This window comes from Xyrauchen texanus, chromosome 41 (genome assembly GCF_025860055.1).
Source record: "Xyrauchen texanus isolate HMW12.3.18 chromosome 41, RBS_HiC_50CHRs, whole genome shotgun sequence".
Taxonomy (NCBI): Eukaryota; Metazoa; Chordata; class Actinopteri; order Cypriniformes; family Catostomidae; genus Xyrauchen; species Xyrauchen texanus.
The window spans coordinates 29,203,247-29,217,532 of NC_068316.1; positions in this window are offsets into that span (position 1 = coordinate 29,203,247).

Consider the following 14,286-nt stretch of genomic DNA (forward strand, 5'->3'; position numbering starts at 1 on the left):
TCTCGGGTGGGTGATGTCCACTTTGTTGGTCCAGGAGTGTCACTTTTGACTCAACCTGGTCGAGATGAGAGTGGCCGACAAGGCATGGTTCCTTAACACCCCCATTTCCCAGGCTAGCCTATTCTGCGACACTGTTGAGGACTTTGCCCAGCAGTTCTCGGCAGTGAAGCAGAAGACGAAGACCATCCTGCTCAGAAAGTGGTGTGGCTCAAGATCCCACACCCCATGAAGGAGACTTCAAAGCACCCCGGAGACGGGCGACCCAGGGGTCTGGAGACCCGCTGTTCCGGAGCTGGTGAACAAACCACTCCATCCCCGGTAGGAGAATCTTTTGTTCTCATCTAATTTAATCACCACCTGCTCTAGCTGTGGTACCCAAAAGTTTAACAAAAGAGCGGTTTCCTTATTCCCTGGGTTACATAACCGGTGTGTACGGCCAACATTACGGCCACCATCCACCATTCCTTTTTCGCAGGATCAGTGCCCCAGTGTCCCCTCCCCTGTGCACCAAGCTGTTTCACAAACACACTCAACCCCGGACAGTTTGACGGACCGCAGGGACGAAACACCTCCCCCCTCCTCGACCGATCCGCTCAGGAGGTAAGTGCTTTGATGTTTCTCGACTCCCTGCCTCCGCCCCACCCCACCCACCGGTACGTCCTACGAGATTGTCCCCCTCACCCGGAGCTTGGGCGCCTGGTTCGTGCTTTCCAACCCTTCACGATGGCTGACCCGGACCTTCCAACTTGGCTACATGATTCAGTTTGACAGGCGCCCATGTTCCCCATGTTCCACTCTATTCTGTTGCACTTCATCTTGTGTCCTGTTTGAACAGCCCCTATAGCCGAACTGGGCTTAGATGAATGCGATGGCATACAGTGGTGAGGCAGAATCTGAGCTACACATGCAGTTTCAAACCAATATCAACTGAACACCACTACTGTCAGAGGATATTACTACAATATATATAGTTTGATTCAGGGGGTAGTTGTCTATTGAAGTGTTTATTTTCACATTTTCCGATTTAGATCTGATGTTTTTCCATTTAGTGTAGATGCATTTATCTGGCCAAGTGTAGAGGGAATGTGCATACTCATTCAGATAGAAATGTGGTCACTCAAGATGCATGAGGTGACTAAATGTAAATAGCCCCTAAGTGTGGGTCAATGTGAGAGGCATTTGTTCAAATCCACTTCTATCTTCATTTTCATCTCCATCTACCACTTTATTTCTCACTTTCTCCTTCTTGCCATCTAAGATGTTTATACATTTCTTTCTTCTGCAGAACACAAATGAAGATTTTTAGAAGAATATCTCTGCTCTGTAGGTCCACACAATGCAAGTGAAAGGTGATCAGACCTTTTGAAGCTCCAAAAAGGAGAAGTCAGCGTAATTTTAATACATCAGACTCCAGTTGGCTTTGGGTGAGAACAGACCAAAATTGCTTCTGAACACATGGATTAAACCACTGGAGTCATATGGATTACATTTATGCAGCCTTTTTATGTGTTTTGAGCTTGCATTGGACTTTGAACTTGACTTGTATAGACCTACAGAACTGAGATATTCTTCTAAAAGTCTTTGTGTGTGTTCAGCGACGGCATACATTCTTTTGTTAAAATCAGTATCTGACAAAAATTGTGATATTGATGCATGTCTAAAGTGGTATCAACATTATGCCACAAATTATGCTGATTGAGCTTAACTTGTATTGACCCCTGAATGTTTCTGTAATTTTTTACAAAATGTAACGTATGACATCAAAACTCATAATTTGTATCATTAACTACACAATATGCCTCATTCATGAAACTTTCATAAATATACAGGTTCATTCTGATTTATCTGAACATAAAATGGACCTTCCCGAAAACTTTCCACCGGATATACAAATGCTTCATTTTTCATATATTGTTGGTAAAACGTGTATGTTAGTGTAACAGAGACTCAGGTAAGTTGGGATCCATAAGCAGTCTTTATTTGAAACACAGAGAATAACGGGCAATCGTCATGCAATGGGTGAACAGGGCAAGCGCAGGCAGGCAGAGAGCGAGGTGAGGCAGGCAGAATGTCGGGGCAGGCAGCAAACAGCAGTAAGGGAAGGCAGACAATAGTTCAGGTAGGCAGGCAGCAATCAATCGTAGTCGATAGGGAAACCAAGGTCGATAAACAGATAATCAATGTGAAATGTAAACTAGAACGCTCAGTAGTGTAGCCGGAACAAACAAGACTTCACAGTGTGAGTGTAACTGCGCGTGGCTTAAATAGAGGCAGATGAATGGGGAACAGCTGTGAATTAATCAAGCCCGTTATGTGGGTTACGGAGAAGATTAATATTCAGGTGAGTCAGATCTCCGGTGGCCGATCGGGGAGGTGCCTTCATAGGCGTTCGTGACAGAGCCCCCCTCCTGTGAGTGGCTCCTGAAGCGAGGACCTGATCGACGCCGGGGTCGGCCTCGAGGTCGGGGGGCCGGTTTCTCTGGATGGTCCGGTGGAATTCTGAGATGAGATTGGGGTCGAGGATATCTTCTGCTCTGACCCAGGACCTCTCCTCAGGACCGTACCCCTCCCAATCCACAAGGTATTGAATCCGACCCCGTAGACGTCTGGAGTCCAGCAGTGTTCGCACCAGGAATGCCTCTTCACCGCCCACGGTGATGGGAGGGGGGCCAGGGTTCGCTTCCCCCTCCTCCGACCTCGGGCCACTGGTTGGTTTGAGTAGCGAGACATGGAAGGTGGGAGAGATGCGATAGTTAGTGTGCAGTTGAAGACGAAATGACACAGTGTTAATTTGCTTGATTATTTTGAAGGGACCCACATACCTGGGACTGAGTTTCTTGCAGGGGAGGCGTAGGCGTAGGTCCCTGGTTGAGAGCCAGACCCACTGACCCAGTGAGTAGGTAGGGCCTGGGCGGCGGTGACGATCCACCTGCCTCTTAGTTCGGTTCACGGCCCGCTGGAGGTGGACGTGAGCTTGGTACCATACTGCCTCACTGCGCTGGAGCCAGTCGTTGACTGCCGGAACCTCTGATGGCTCGCCGGACCAGGGGGACAGAGGAGGTTGGTACCCTAGGACACACTGGAAGGGGGTTAGGTTGGTCGAAGGTTTCAGGATGGAGTTCTGGGCATATTCGGCCCAAGGGAGGAAGCGGCTCCAATCGGATTGGTTGTTGTGGCAGTAGGTGCAGAGAAACTTGGTAATCTCCTGGTTTAGCCGTTCCGTCTGACCGTTTGACTGAGGGTAGTACCCCGAGGTGAGGCTGACGTTGATGTCTAGTAGACGGAAGAAGGCTCGCCACACCCTGGAGGTAAACTGGGGTCCACGGTCCAATACGATGTCTTCGGGTAGGCCATAGTAGCGGAACACACACTGGAGAAGGTGCTCAGCGGTTTCGAGGGCTGTGGGGAGCTTGGGCAGTGGTATTAGGCGACATGCCTTAGAGAAGCGGTCAGCGACGGTTAGTATGGTGGTGTGGCCTCGGGAGACCGGTAGGTCGGTGATGAAGTCGACGGCGATATGAGACCAGGGACGTTGAGGTATGGGAAGAGGTTGAAGGAGCCCTGCAGGTGGTTGTTTCGGGGTTTTGGCTGCGTTGCAGACAGGACAGCCGTTCACAAATTCGGTGGTGTCTTCTTGTAAGGTCCCCCACCAGCAACGATTTTGCAGGAGGTGTATGGTGGTAAAGATGCCGGGGTGCCCGGAGTTCGTGGCATCGTGGACCCAGTGAATTACCCTCTCTCGGAGGCTAGGTGGTACGAATGTCCGATTGGGCGGACAGTCGGGTGGAGGAGGATCGGTCGTCTGGGCCTGGGCGATATCTGCCATGATGTCCCATTGGATGGAAGCCAGAATCAAGGTGGACAGGATGATAGGTTCGGCGATGGAGCTCGGGGGCATGGCATCATATTGATGGAAAAGTGAATCTGCCTTGACATTTTTAGATCCCGGGAGGTAAGAGATGGTGAAGTGGAAACGGGTGAAGAACAGTGCCCATCGGGCCTGTCGAGGATTGAGCCTCTTGGCAGAGCGCAAGTACTCCAAGTTGCGGTGGTCGGTGAACACTTGGAATGGGTGTCGAGCCCCTTCTAACCAATGTCGCCACTCCTCCAGTGCAGCTTTCATAGCCAAGAGTTTGCGGTTGCCTACATCGTAATTCTGCTCCACCGAGGAGAGTTTGCGGGAGTAGAACGCACAGGGAAACAATTTTAGGGGGTCCCCCTGGCGTTGGGAGAGAATGGCACCGATACCTGAGCCAGATGCATCAACTTCCACTACGAAGGGGAGGTCTGGATTGGGATGGTGCAGGATGGGGGCTGAAGTGAAGCGTTCCTTGAGCTGGTTGAATGCCCGGAGTGCGTCGGCGTACCAGTGAAGCTTGGTTTGTCCCCCATTCACCATGGCGGTGAGAGGCGAGGCGACAGTACTAAAGTTCCTGATGAAATGTCGATAGAAGTTAGAGAATCCCAGGAATCTTTGGAGTTCTTTCACGGAGTTAGGTTGTGGCCAGTTTAGGACAGCCCGCACCTTGTTTTCGTCCATGGCTACCCCCTCTGGGCTGATGATGTAACCGAGGAATGCGACAGTGGTCAGGTGGAACTCGCATTTTTCTGCCTTGGCATACAGTTGGTGTTCTGCTAGGTGCTTTAGTACTGCCCTGACCTGTGCAATGTGCTCTTCTAGGGAGTTGGAGTATATTAGTATGTCGTCGATGTAGACTATGATGCACCGGTTAAGCATGTCTCGGAAGATGTCATTGATGTATGACTGAAACACGGAGGGGCTATTGGACAGGCCGAAAGGCATCACCAAGTACTCATAGTGGCTGTTAGTGGTGGAGAAGGCAGTCTTCCACTCGTCCCCCTCTCGGATGCGGATGAGGTTGTAGGCGTAGCGTAAGTCCAGTTTGGTGTAAATCTTGGCGGACCGTAGCTGCTCGAGGGCCGCAGGGATTATGGGAAGCGGGTAGCGGAACTTCACAGTAACGTCGTTGAGGCCGCGGTAATCGATACAGGGGCGCAGGGATCCATCCTTCTTTCCCACGAAGAAGAAACCGGCTGCTGCTGGAGAAGTGGATGGCCAAATGAACCCCTTGGCGAGCTCCTCCTCAATGTACGACTTCATGGCTTGGGATTCGGGTTCCTCGTGGAACTGACGAGTCGGAGTTGCCGGTGCAGACCACCGGTTTGGTCGATGCGTATAGCAAGAGTGATGAATTGATCAAGGGAGATTCCTTCGTCGCGACAGGCCAGTTCGGATTGTAGATCGGCACTCAGACCCTGTCGGAAGAGTAGCTTGACGGTGCTTTCTAGCCAGCCGGTCTGCGTGGCGAGGGTGCGGAAGGAGAGTGCATAATCCACCGGCGTACGGTTTCCCTGGCGTAACGCTAGCAGCTGTTCACATGCGCTCTTGCCGCTCTCGGATGATTGAAGACGCTGATCAGGCTGCGCATGAAGGAATCGAAGGTGGCCTGGGCGAAACCATGGTTAGTCCAGACAGCGTTGGCCCAGTCGAGAGCTCTGCCCGTGAGAACTGAACACACAAAGAGGATCTTACTCTCATTGGTGGGATAAAGTGCCGGTTGCTGAGAGAGAAACACCGAGCACTGCATGATAAAGCCCTTGCACTTGGAGGGCGAGCCCTCAGATTTCTCGGGAAGAGCAAGCCGTGGGCTGGTGATCGTTTGGTAGTGAGGAGCGGTGTCAACCGCGTGACTGGCTTGAGGTTCGGCGGGTGCCGGTGCAGGTTGGTGCAGAGCTTGAACATGACTTCTTCCACGGCTGACGCGAGGTGCCCGAGTTGGTGTTATTGGGCTGACAGCTGACTCACTTGAGTGGAGAGTTCTTCGGCCAAGCGTGATATTACCGCTGGATCGGTGTTTGGCGAAATCTTCTGTAACAGAGACTCAGGTAAGTTGGGATCCATAAGCAGTCTTTATTGGAAACACAGAGAATAACGGGCAATGGTCAGGCAATGGGTGAACAGGGCAAGCGCAGGCAGGCAGAGAGCGAGGTGAGGCAGGCAGAATGTTGGGGCAGGCAGCAAACAGCAGTACAGGAAGGCAGACGAGAGTTCAGGTAGGCAGGCAGCAATCAATCATAGACGATAAGGAAAGCAAGGTCGATAAACAGATAATCAATGTGAAATGTAAACTAGAACGCTCAGTAGTGTAGCCGGAACAAACAAGACTTCGCAGTGTGAGTGTAACTGCGCGTGGCTTAAATAGAGGGAGATGAATGGGGAACAGCTGTGAATTAATCAAGCCCGGTATGTGGGTTACGGAGAAGATTAATATTCAGGTGAGTCAGATCTCCGGTGGCCGATCGGGGAGGCGCCTTCTTAGGCGTTCGTGACAGTTAGTGAATTCCAAACATTTGTAAATAGGGGGCGTGTGCATGTTCATTCACAATTATCATGATCCACACCCATGAAAACTCCATATAAGGAAGGCACCAGACTTGCTAGTAAATGCTGTTAACATCTATACAGAACAGTAATGAAATTGTTTTTATAAACAATTTTGATTTAGCAAGCACAATGGCTTCTCAACAATAGTGAGTAATTACTATCAACGCATGTTTTTCCTGTCATACAGTTCAAGAAGTCAATAAAAATGGTTTGACATGAGTGTAAAAAATGTTCAGCACTGTACACGCCGGTAGGAGGATGTCCACCACCATTTACCTTCTCTGGTTCAGTTCGCAGTGCATTATCTGCATCCTTTGTGAAATATTTGGTTAAATCATGATGTTAACAGTGATATAGGCTACTTGCAACTGAAAGAATCTTCAGAGAAATTAATAGAATGCCTAAAGAAGATTTGAAACGATGTAAGATATTACAGATTTGCAAGCTATACTACAATATGCAAACTTTTTCATTTTTTTACGAATGCATATTGTTTCAAAGAAGAAATATATCATAGCAAAAATTCTTATTACATTTTGAGCTGGACATGAAAGAATGCATGACTTAACGACAATCAGACTACAGTGGTCGCACTATATTTTTCACACTAGATTCAGTAGCCACGCCATTAAATAGTAGTGCAGGAATCACTGCCAGAGTATTTAATTATGGTGTCTGAAAATACAAGAAAAGTTTGAAAACAGTTAATGAAAAAGCTGTAAAATCTATTATTATTTTTTTTATTGAACTGGTTCTGAATAAGAACCTGTTCTTGGTCGCCAACCCACTGTTAAAACACATTAAAACAATAATGTGACATTTGAGCCCTTGTTACTTACATCAAGGACATTCCAGACACATCTAATGGACTGAGCACAGCTCTCTTTTATGAGGATAGATGAACCACTATGACTAATGCATGGATGTGTACTGGTGTTACATATGGCTCATGCAACAAGATCTGAAGAATCCATGTGTACCTAGGCAGTTTATGTACACAGAGGCTGGACGCCAAGAGCGGCCATGTGCAGACTGAGGAGCAGGCTCTTGACCAGTTGATCCAGTGAGAAAACCTCGGAACTAGGAGCGGTCTAACATGGAATAACTGCGGATGCGGATACAGGAGTTCCATAAAAAGACATGAAAGGAAGAGGGACATCCAGCTTGACTAAATCTGTGGTGGGCAATTTGGAAACAAAAGACAGGTACACACACACAGGGGTAGGAAGAGGGACTAGAACATGCACAAGAATAGACTACAGATTTATAGAAACCACCACAGAGTAGGATTTCACTTAGTACCCCAACCCTGGATATTAGAGTAGTGTTTTTAATACTCTGCTAGTTGTTGCAGAATGAGTACTTGATTAGTTGATCACACATGCACATCACTAGTTTTTCATCTATTAATAAACCAACATAGATATTATAAACAGGGGCTTTGTCCGAAACCAGAAAAATGCTGCCTCCGGAGGCTTTTTAAGGAGGTGGGGACCAAGACATGTCCGAATCCAATGTTTTCTTCACATCCTATCTACTGAGATACCTTCATCTGATAATCGTTTGAAAGCAGGAGCTATGAATCCTTCTCTGCCTATGAAATACCAAAAACCTGTGCATGAGGATCCACAGCGGTTGGACTGAAAAAAGAAAATGGTGGCTGAAGAGGCAGTTGAGGTTTTTTTTTTTCACTTTTTCCAACTTTTGATTCCATTTCTAGTGAGAAAGTGGTATTGAAGTTATTAAATATACACTTGGTTATTGCCAAAACTCTCTTAATTTCATTCTAGAATATTATACATTTATGGTTCGGTTGTACTGACTGAATGCTGGTATTCTAGCAACTACAGTATGTAATGTAGTGCTGCTTAGGAAGCCTGTCTGAAACCAGTTTCCAGAGGTACCTCCAAACGTATGCAAACGCTGTCTGTTAAGTCATTGACTGATGGGTCAGCGAGGCAACAAGCTTTGGTTTTGGATGCAGCCAGGGACACATGTGGTTGCATTTTATTTTATGAATTTACTGGACCATCTGATGCATTCTGTATGCTAAAATGGTCCCACAAAATTTAGTTGTAACTTTAATTACAAATGTACTCACTCCTATACAAAAATAGCTAGGTCCAGTGATGAGTCTTCATGAGTTTACTGAATGGGCAGAGAAGTTTAAATCTAGCAAATGTTGTATAAAAAGGAAATAGTTCAAATATATATATTTTTTTAAATAACAAAATGTAAAGAGAAAAAAGTGTTTGTGTTAGGTAAAGGATTGTAGCATATCTAGTTGAAATACATGAAAGAGTAAATCTACAGCCAACAGTGACTATACTTATTTTGATACTCAGAAGTATGATGGCTGAAATTAGCATACTAATAATAGTCTGCTAAAAATTGTTCTGCTCATTCAGAAAGATTTGGATGGTGGAATATAGGTTATTGAGGGCCAGAGCTGAGAATGTTGAATGCAGCAAGAGCACACACCCACAAAAAACAAAGATCATAATGCATGAATTGTGCTTGATAATAACGTCTCTATTCACTTAAGCAATCATGCTAATCAGGTAGCACTGCAAACAAGCCCAAAAAACGTGTACTGAACGCAATTTGCAATGCACCATTCAATATTTGCATGTTGGTTGTGAGTACTAGGTTGTTGAGGATGCAGCTGACTGCCATTATCTAGTATACCTCATTAGGGCTATCCTGTAGTTTAATGCTTTCGCTTATGGTAGTGTAGCAGAAGTCAGTAAGTGGTGATTGACATTGACATTCCGAGTATGAGGTAGTGAAGGCACACATTAACCAACTGCTTGAGGCCCAGGCAATTAGATAGAGCTGCAGCCCTTATGCTTCGCCCACTGTCCTGGTCAAGAAAAAGGATGGTAGTCTACGCATGTGTGTAGACTACCGTAATTTAAATTCTAAGACCAGGAAGGATGCATTTCCTCTGTCCCGTATTGAGGAGACATTGGAATCTCTGGCGGGGGCATGTTGGTTTTCTACCATGGACCTTGCCAGCGGGTACAATCAGGTTCCTGTTACGGAGGCAGATAGATCTAAGACTGCATTTTGTACCCCTTCTGCCATTTCGAATGGAATAGGATGCCGTTTGGGCTTGTCAATGCCCCCAGCACCTTCCAACGATTGATGGAACGGTTGTTTGGGGACCAACAGTGTCAGTCTCTGCTCTTGTATCTGGATGACATCGTTGTGTTTTCTTCTTCGGTTGACCAACATCTGGCCATCTGACATCTGATAATAACCCTCTTAGCTATCTGACCTCAGTGAAGTTAGGTGCCATGGAACATATACAGAGTTGAAAAGTCATGCACTACCCCATATCACCCAGCTGGAAATGGTCAGTGTGAACCCTTCAACAGGACACTGCATAAACTTTTGCGCGCCTTACCCATTTCAAAGAAGGCGGATTGGCCACTCTGTCTCCCTCAGGTACTTTTTGCCTATAATACAACTCCTCAAGAGAGAATCACCCTATTTTTTATGTTTGGGCAGGAGCCTAGACTTCCAGTTGACTTCCTGCTTTGTAGAGTCACAAAGTCGATGTCAGGTAGTGCATAGGTTGGTCCTGGAGCATCAGGATCGGTTGCAGGTTGCCTTTGAGGGTGCTCATGAGCGGTTGGGGGCCACGGCAGATCATCGAAAGGCCAAGCATGATCTGCAGGTACAAGAGGCACCACTGAAGGAGGTACAGCTGGTGCATCTCTACAATTATAGTAAGAGAGGTCGACACAAAGTCCAGGACCTGTGGAGTTCAGTGGTGTATCAGATCGTTAAAGCACCTAAGGAAGGTGGTATGGTGTATACTATTGCCCCCACCACAGATTTAGGTAAAGTAAAGCACGTGCACCGATCCATGCTGAAAACTCTGATTGGTAGGAACTCTTACCCCGACTTGCGGGACAATCCGGTAGTTGAATCTGTGTGGCTGCGGGAAGAGGAGCTAGATGAGTAAGACTTGTTTGTCCTGGTGACGGAAACATCGCAAATTAGGGGTAGGCAGGTGCCTTGGGGTATAGCCCCTTCCGCCCCTCAGGGGTTTGAGGAGGTACCACCTAAAACACCTACACTGTAAAAAATTGCTGTGAAATCTACAGTTATTTACTGTAGATTTCACAGTAACATTACTGTATAATATTTTTACAGTAGAATATTGTAAAGTTTACAGTAAGACCTTAAAAATCACAGTAGTCCAAGCATTACAGTTGAAATCACAGTAGTCAAAGCATTACTGTAAAAAAAATCACAATTTAGCCACTATAGTACTGTAAACAGTAAAGTAAACTACTGTAATTTTCCTTTTTTTTATATCTTTCTTTGTACCCGTTTCATATGGACGGCCCCAGATTATTGTTGTTCAGAATTCATTACCGGAATATGATATAAATACTCGATGGTGAGCTTTAAGTAAAAGTGTAATATTAATAAATTAAAATGTGTTATGTAACTTGTACTCTGATGCACCTGCTGCAGGAGCTTTCTATTCCATATATAAATTAAATATTCCAATATATTTTTTTAAAGAATTCGCATAAGATTCCAAGAATATTTTTTGTTTGTTTGTTTTGTGACTATAAATGGGTGTTTGGGTGTAAATGGGTGTTAACAGGGCAATAAAATATTTGATAAGCCTTATCTTAAACTTCTCAATATAGGCTTAACAATATAGGCTTCATAAACGCATCATTATTTGAGATATCATCCTCAGATTTGAAATGAAGCATTGGTTATAAGTTGCAATAGTATATTCACACAATTATGTATATTAATATTAAAATATTAATATTTTTATACATTTAATAAATATATTCTTAATATTTGTTGTTTTTATTTTTGAGCTTATATATCTCAATATTAATAACATCTGATTAATTTTGAGTTTTGAACTTGAGCCAAAACTCTCAAGCTTTCTAAATATATGTTGGTTATGTGTCTATTCAGAATGACTTATGAGCAGAAACCTTTTTATTTTGGGTAGGCTACTATGTCATGTGCATTACTTGCCAAATTGGGGCTGTCTGGTTTACTCATAAATACGTACCATGGGATCTTTATTTTACAAAAATCAGAGTTATATATTTTTTTCTTCGGAAGCAGGAGAGAAACGTGCAAGTTTCCAGAGCTGTTTCTGAGCTGCAGGGCGAAATCAAAGCGCCGGCAGAGTGGGCGGGGTTTACCCAGTCTAGAAAGCTCTAGAATCTGTGGGAAAAAAGCGCGAAAAAGCAGCACTTGAATTTCTGACTCGTCGTCAGTGACAGAAAAGCTCAGGTAATACTCAAATTTACGCTTTTTTACACACGGCTTTGTCTTTATATTTATGTCTTTGTGTTGATTTCTTTCACTTTTGCCTGAGAGGAATTCAGCGAAAACGTTTCCGTGAGAGCTCCGACGGAGACGTTTTAACAGCCTTTAACGTTAAGCTCCGTTAATAACAGACTTTTACTCAAATTTACGTTTCTTTTTATAAGGCTTTGTCTTGTGGTTGTATTTATTTTGTGTTCGTCTTTGTGTTGATATCTTTCACTTTTTGCCTGAGAGGTAGTGTTGCCACCTGTCCCGGTTTTACCGGGATTGTCCTTCTTTTTAATAACCTGTCCCGGGAAATTTATCCACTCTCCCGGGACACTAAATGTCCCGGTTTTCGAAAGGCTACGTGAATATGTATATTCAACTATCTATTTTCTCTCCACTTGAAATAGCCTATGCGTTGTGCACAGAGTGGTCCGTGTCTCTTGTGTGTAGAATCCGCTATCATTGGCTCTGGGACGTGTGACGTGACGGGACGTGTTGTCTTCTTGGAAGCTAGCCAGTTACTACAGGCGGCAATTTGAGAAGCAGTGTGAAGAAGATTGTACGTCAACGTCGTTCGTTAGCGTTAACATGGGTGGCGAGACGGAAGACGAAGATGACAGTGTGTTCACAAAGACGGACAGGCCAGTAAAAAGAAAATTAAACGTTCGACATACTTTAATAATGACTGGTTGAAAAATGTCAATTACTCCACAACACCAGGCGACCCACTTTATGCTACCTGCTCCGTATGCTCAGTTAAAATTCTGGTTAAACATGAAGGCAAAACTGCTTTGGATGACCATGCTAAAACAAAGAAACATCAGAGTCGCGTTCAAGTAACCAGACAAGCCAAGGCAATTTCATCATTCATGATTACAAAAAACTCAGAGGACAAGATTACTGTCGCCGAATTAACAGCTACCTATCACGGTGTGCGACATGGCCATAGCTACCTGTCAACTGACTGTGGGAACAAGGTCAGTGCAAAAATATTCAGTGACTCTGATATTGCAACTAAGATGTCTTGTGGCAGAACTAAAAGTGAGGCCTTAGTGGAAAATGTGTTGGCACCATTTAGTCAGCAAAGATTAGCTGCAGAGTTGCAGAAAGCGCACTATTTTGCGGTATGTTCTGATGCGTCCAATTCTGGGCACACAAAATTGTTTCCCTACACGGTCCAGTATTTCTGTGCATCCGAGGGAGTGAAGTATGGATTGTTAGACTTTTACGACGACTCCAACGAATCCAGTGAAGCCATATTCAAACAAATAGTGTCTATTACTGAGAACAATGGACTTTCAGTCAGCCAGATCAGTGCCTATGGTGCAGATAACGCATCCGTTAATTATGGTTGGCACAACTCAGTTTTTCAGAAACTCAATGAAGCTAACCCACAAATTGTGAAGGGCAATTGCAAGTGTCACATCATAAACAACACTGTCAAAGTAGCTAATCGTGTCTTTAGTGCTGGAGGGTGTAACGTGGAGGCCTTTGTGCTGAAGGTGTATAGTGAATTCAGTTGTTCTGCTAAAAAGTGGAATTGCTTAAGGACTTCTGTGAATTTACTAATACAAAATACAGGGAGATTCTGAGGCATGTCCCCACACACTGGCTGTCTTTGCTGCCAGCGATACAGAGGATTTTAGAGTGTTGGCCAGCTTTAAAGTCTTATTTTGTATCCCTGGGAAAGGAGGACTGCCCAAGTATCATCTGGACATTTGTGTGTGGTGCAAGTGATGCAGAAAATGTGGACTGTACTGTAGCTGAATGCATCCTGGCATTCATGCACAATGTGATGCAAGAATTTGATTCATCTATTAGGGTGCTTGAGAGTGACAGTGCTACTGTGATTGACGTTTACTCTGTGATGAACCGATTGCACAGTCAGCTTATCGCAAAGGCACAGACAAATTCTATGGCAGCAAAGCAAAACAAATACTGAGGAGCCTTTTACCCCAGCAACAGGAACAGTTCAGGAGCCTGGTAGACAGATTTTTGAGAAGGCAGTGCTGTATCTTGAGGATAAATTTGACTTCAATGACCAGGTTCTTGCACACATTGGCTGTCTCAGCCTTCACGGAGGACAATCACTCCAGTGGTCAGAGTTGGAAGTTTTAGTGGAAAAACTGGCCTTGGATGTTGAAGAAGACAAGCTGTATGGTGATGTAATCATTCTGAATGAGGCATTACACACCATTCCAACAGACCTTACCCCAGACAGAAAGTGGGCCTATTTTTTTAGCAAGGCAACTGAATCCACTGAGCTGTTGAAAGTAGTTGCTTTTGTTTTTTCCATACCAGTCAGTAATGCCTATGCAGAAAGAGTGTTCAGTCATATGGAGGATGTTTGGTCTGATAAAAGAAACAGACTGTCATTTGCAATGGTGAAGTCTGAGCTTCAGGTCAGATTGAATTTCAAATTGTCATGCACTGAATTCAAGACATTCATTGAAGAACAGAAACCACTGATAGCTGCAGCAAAGGGAAACGCCAAGTATAGATGGAAGACTACTAGTACATAGTCTTACATAGTCTTAGACTAGGTAAGCTAAGGCCCATTTATGTATGAT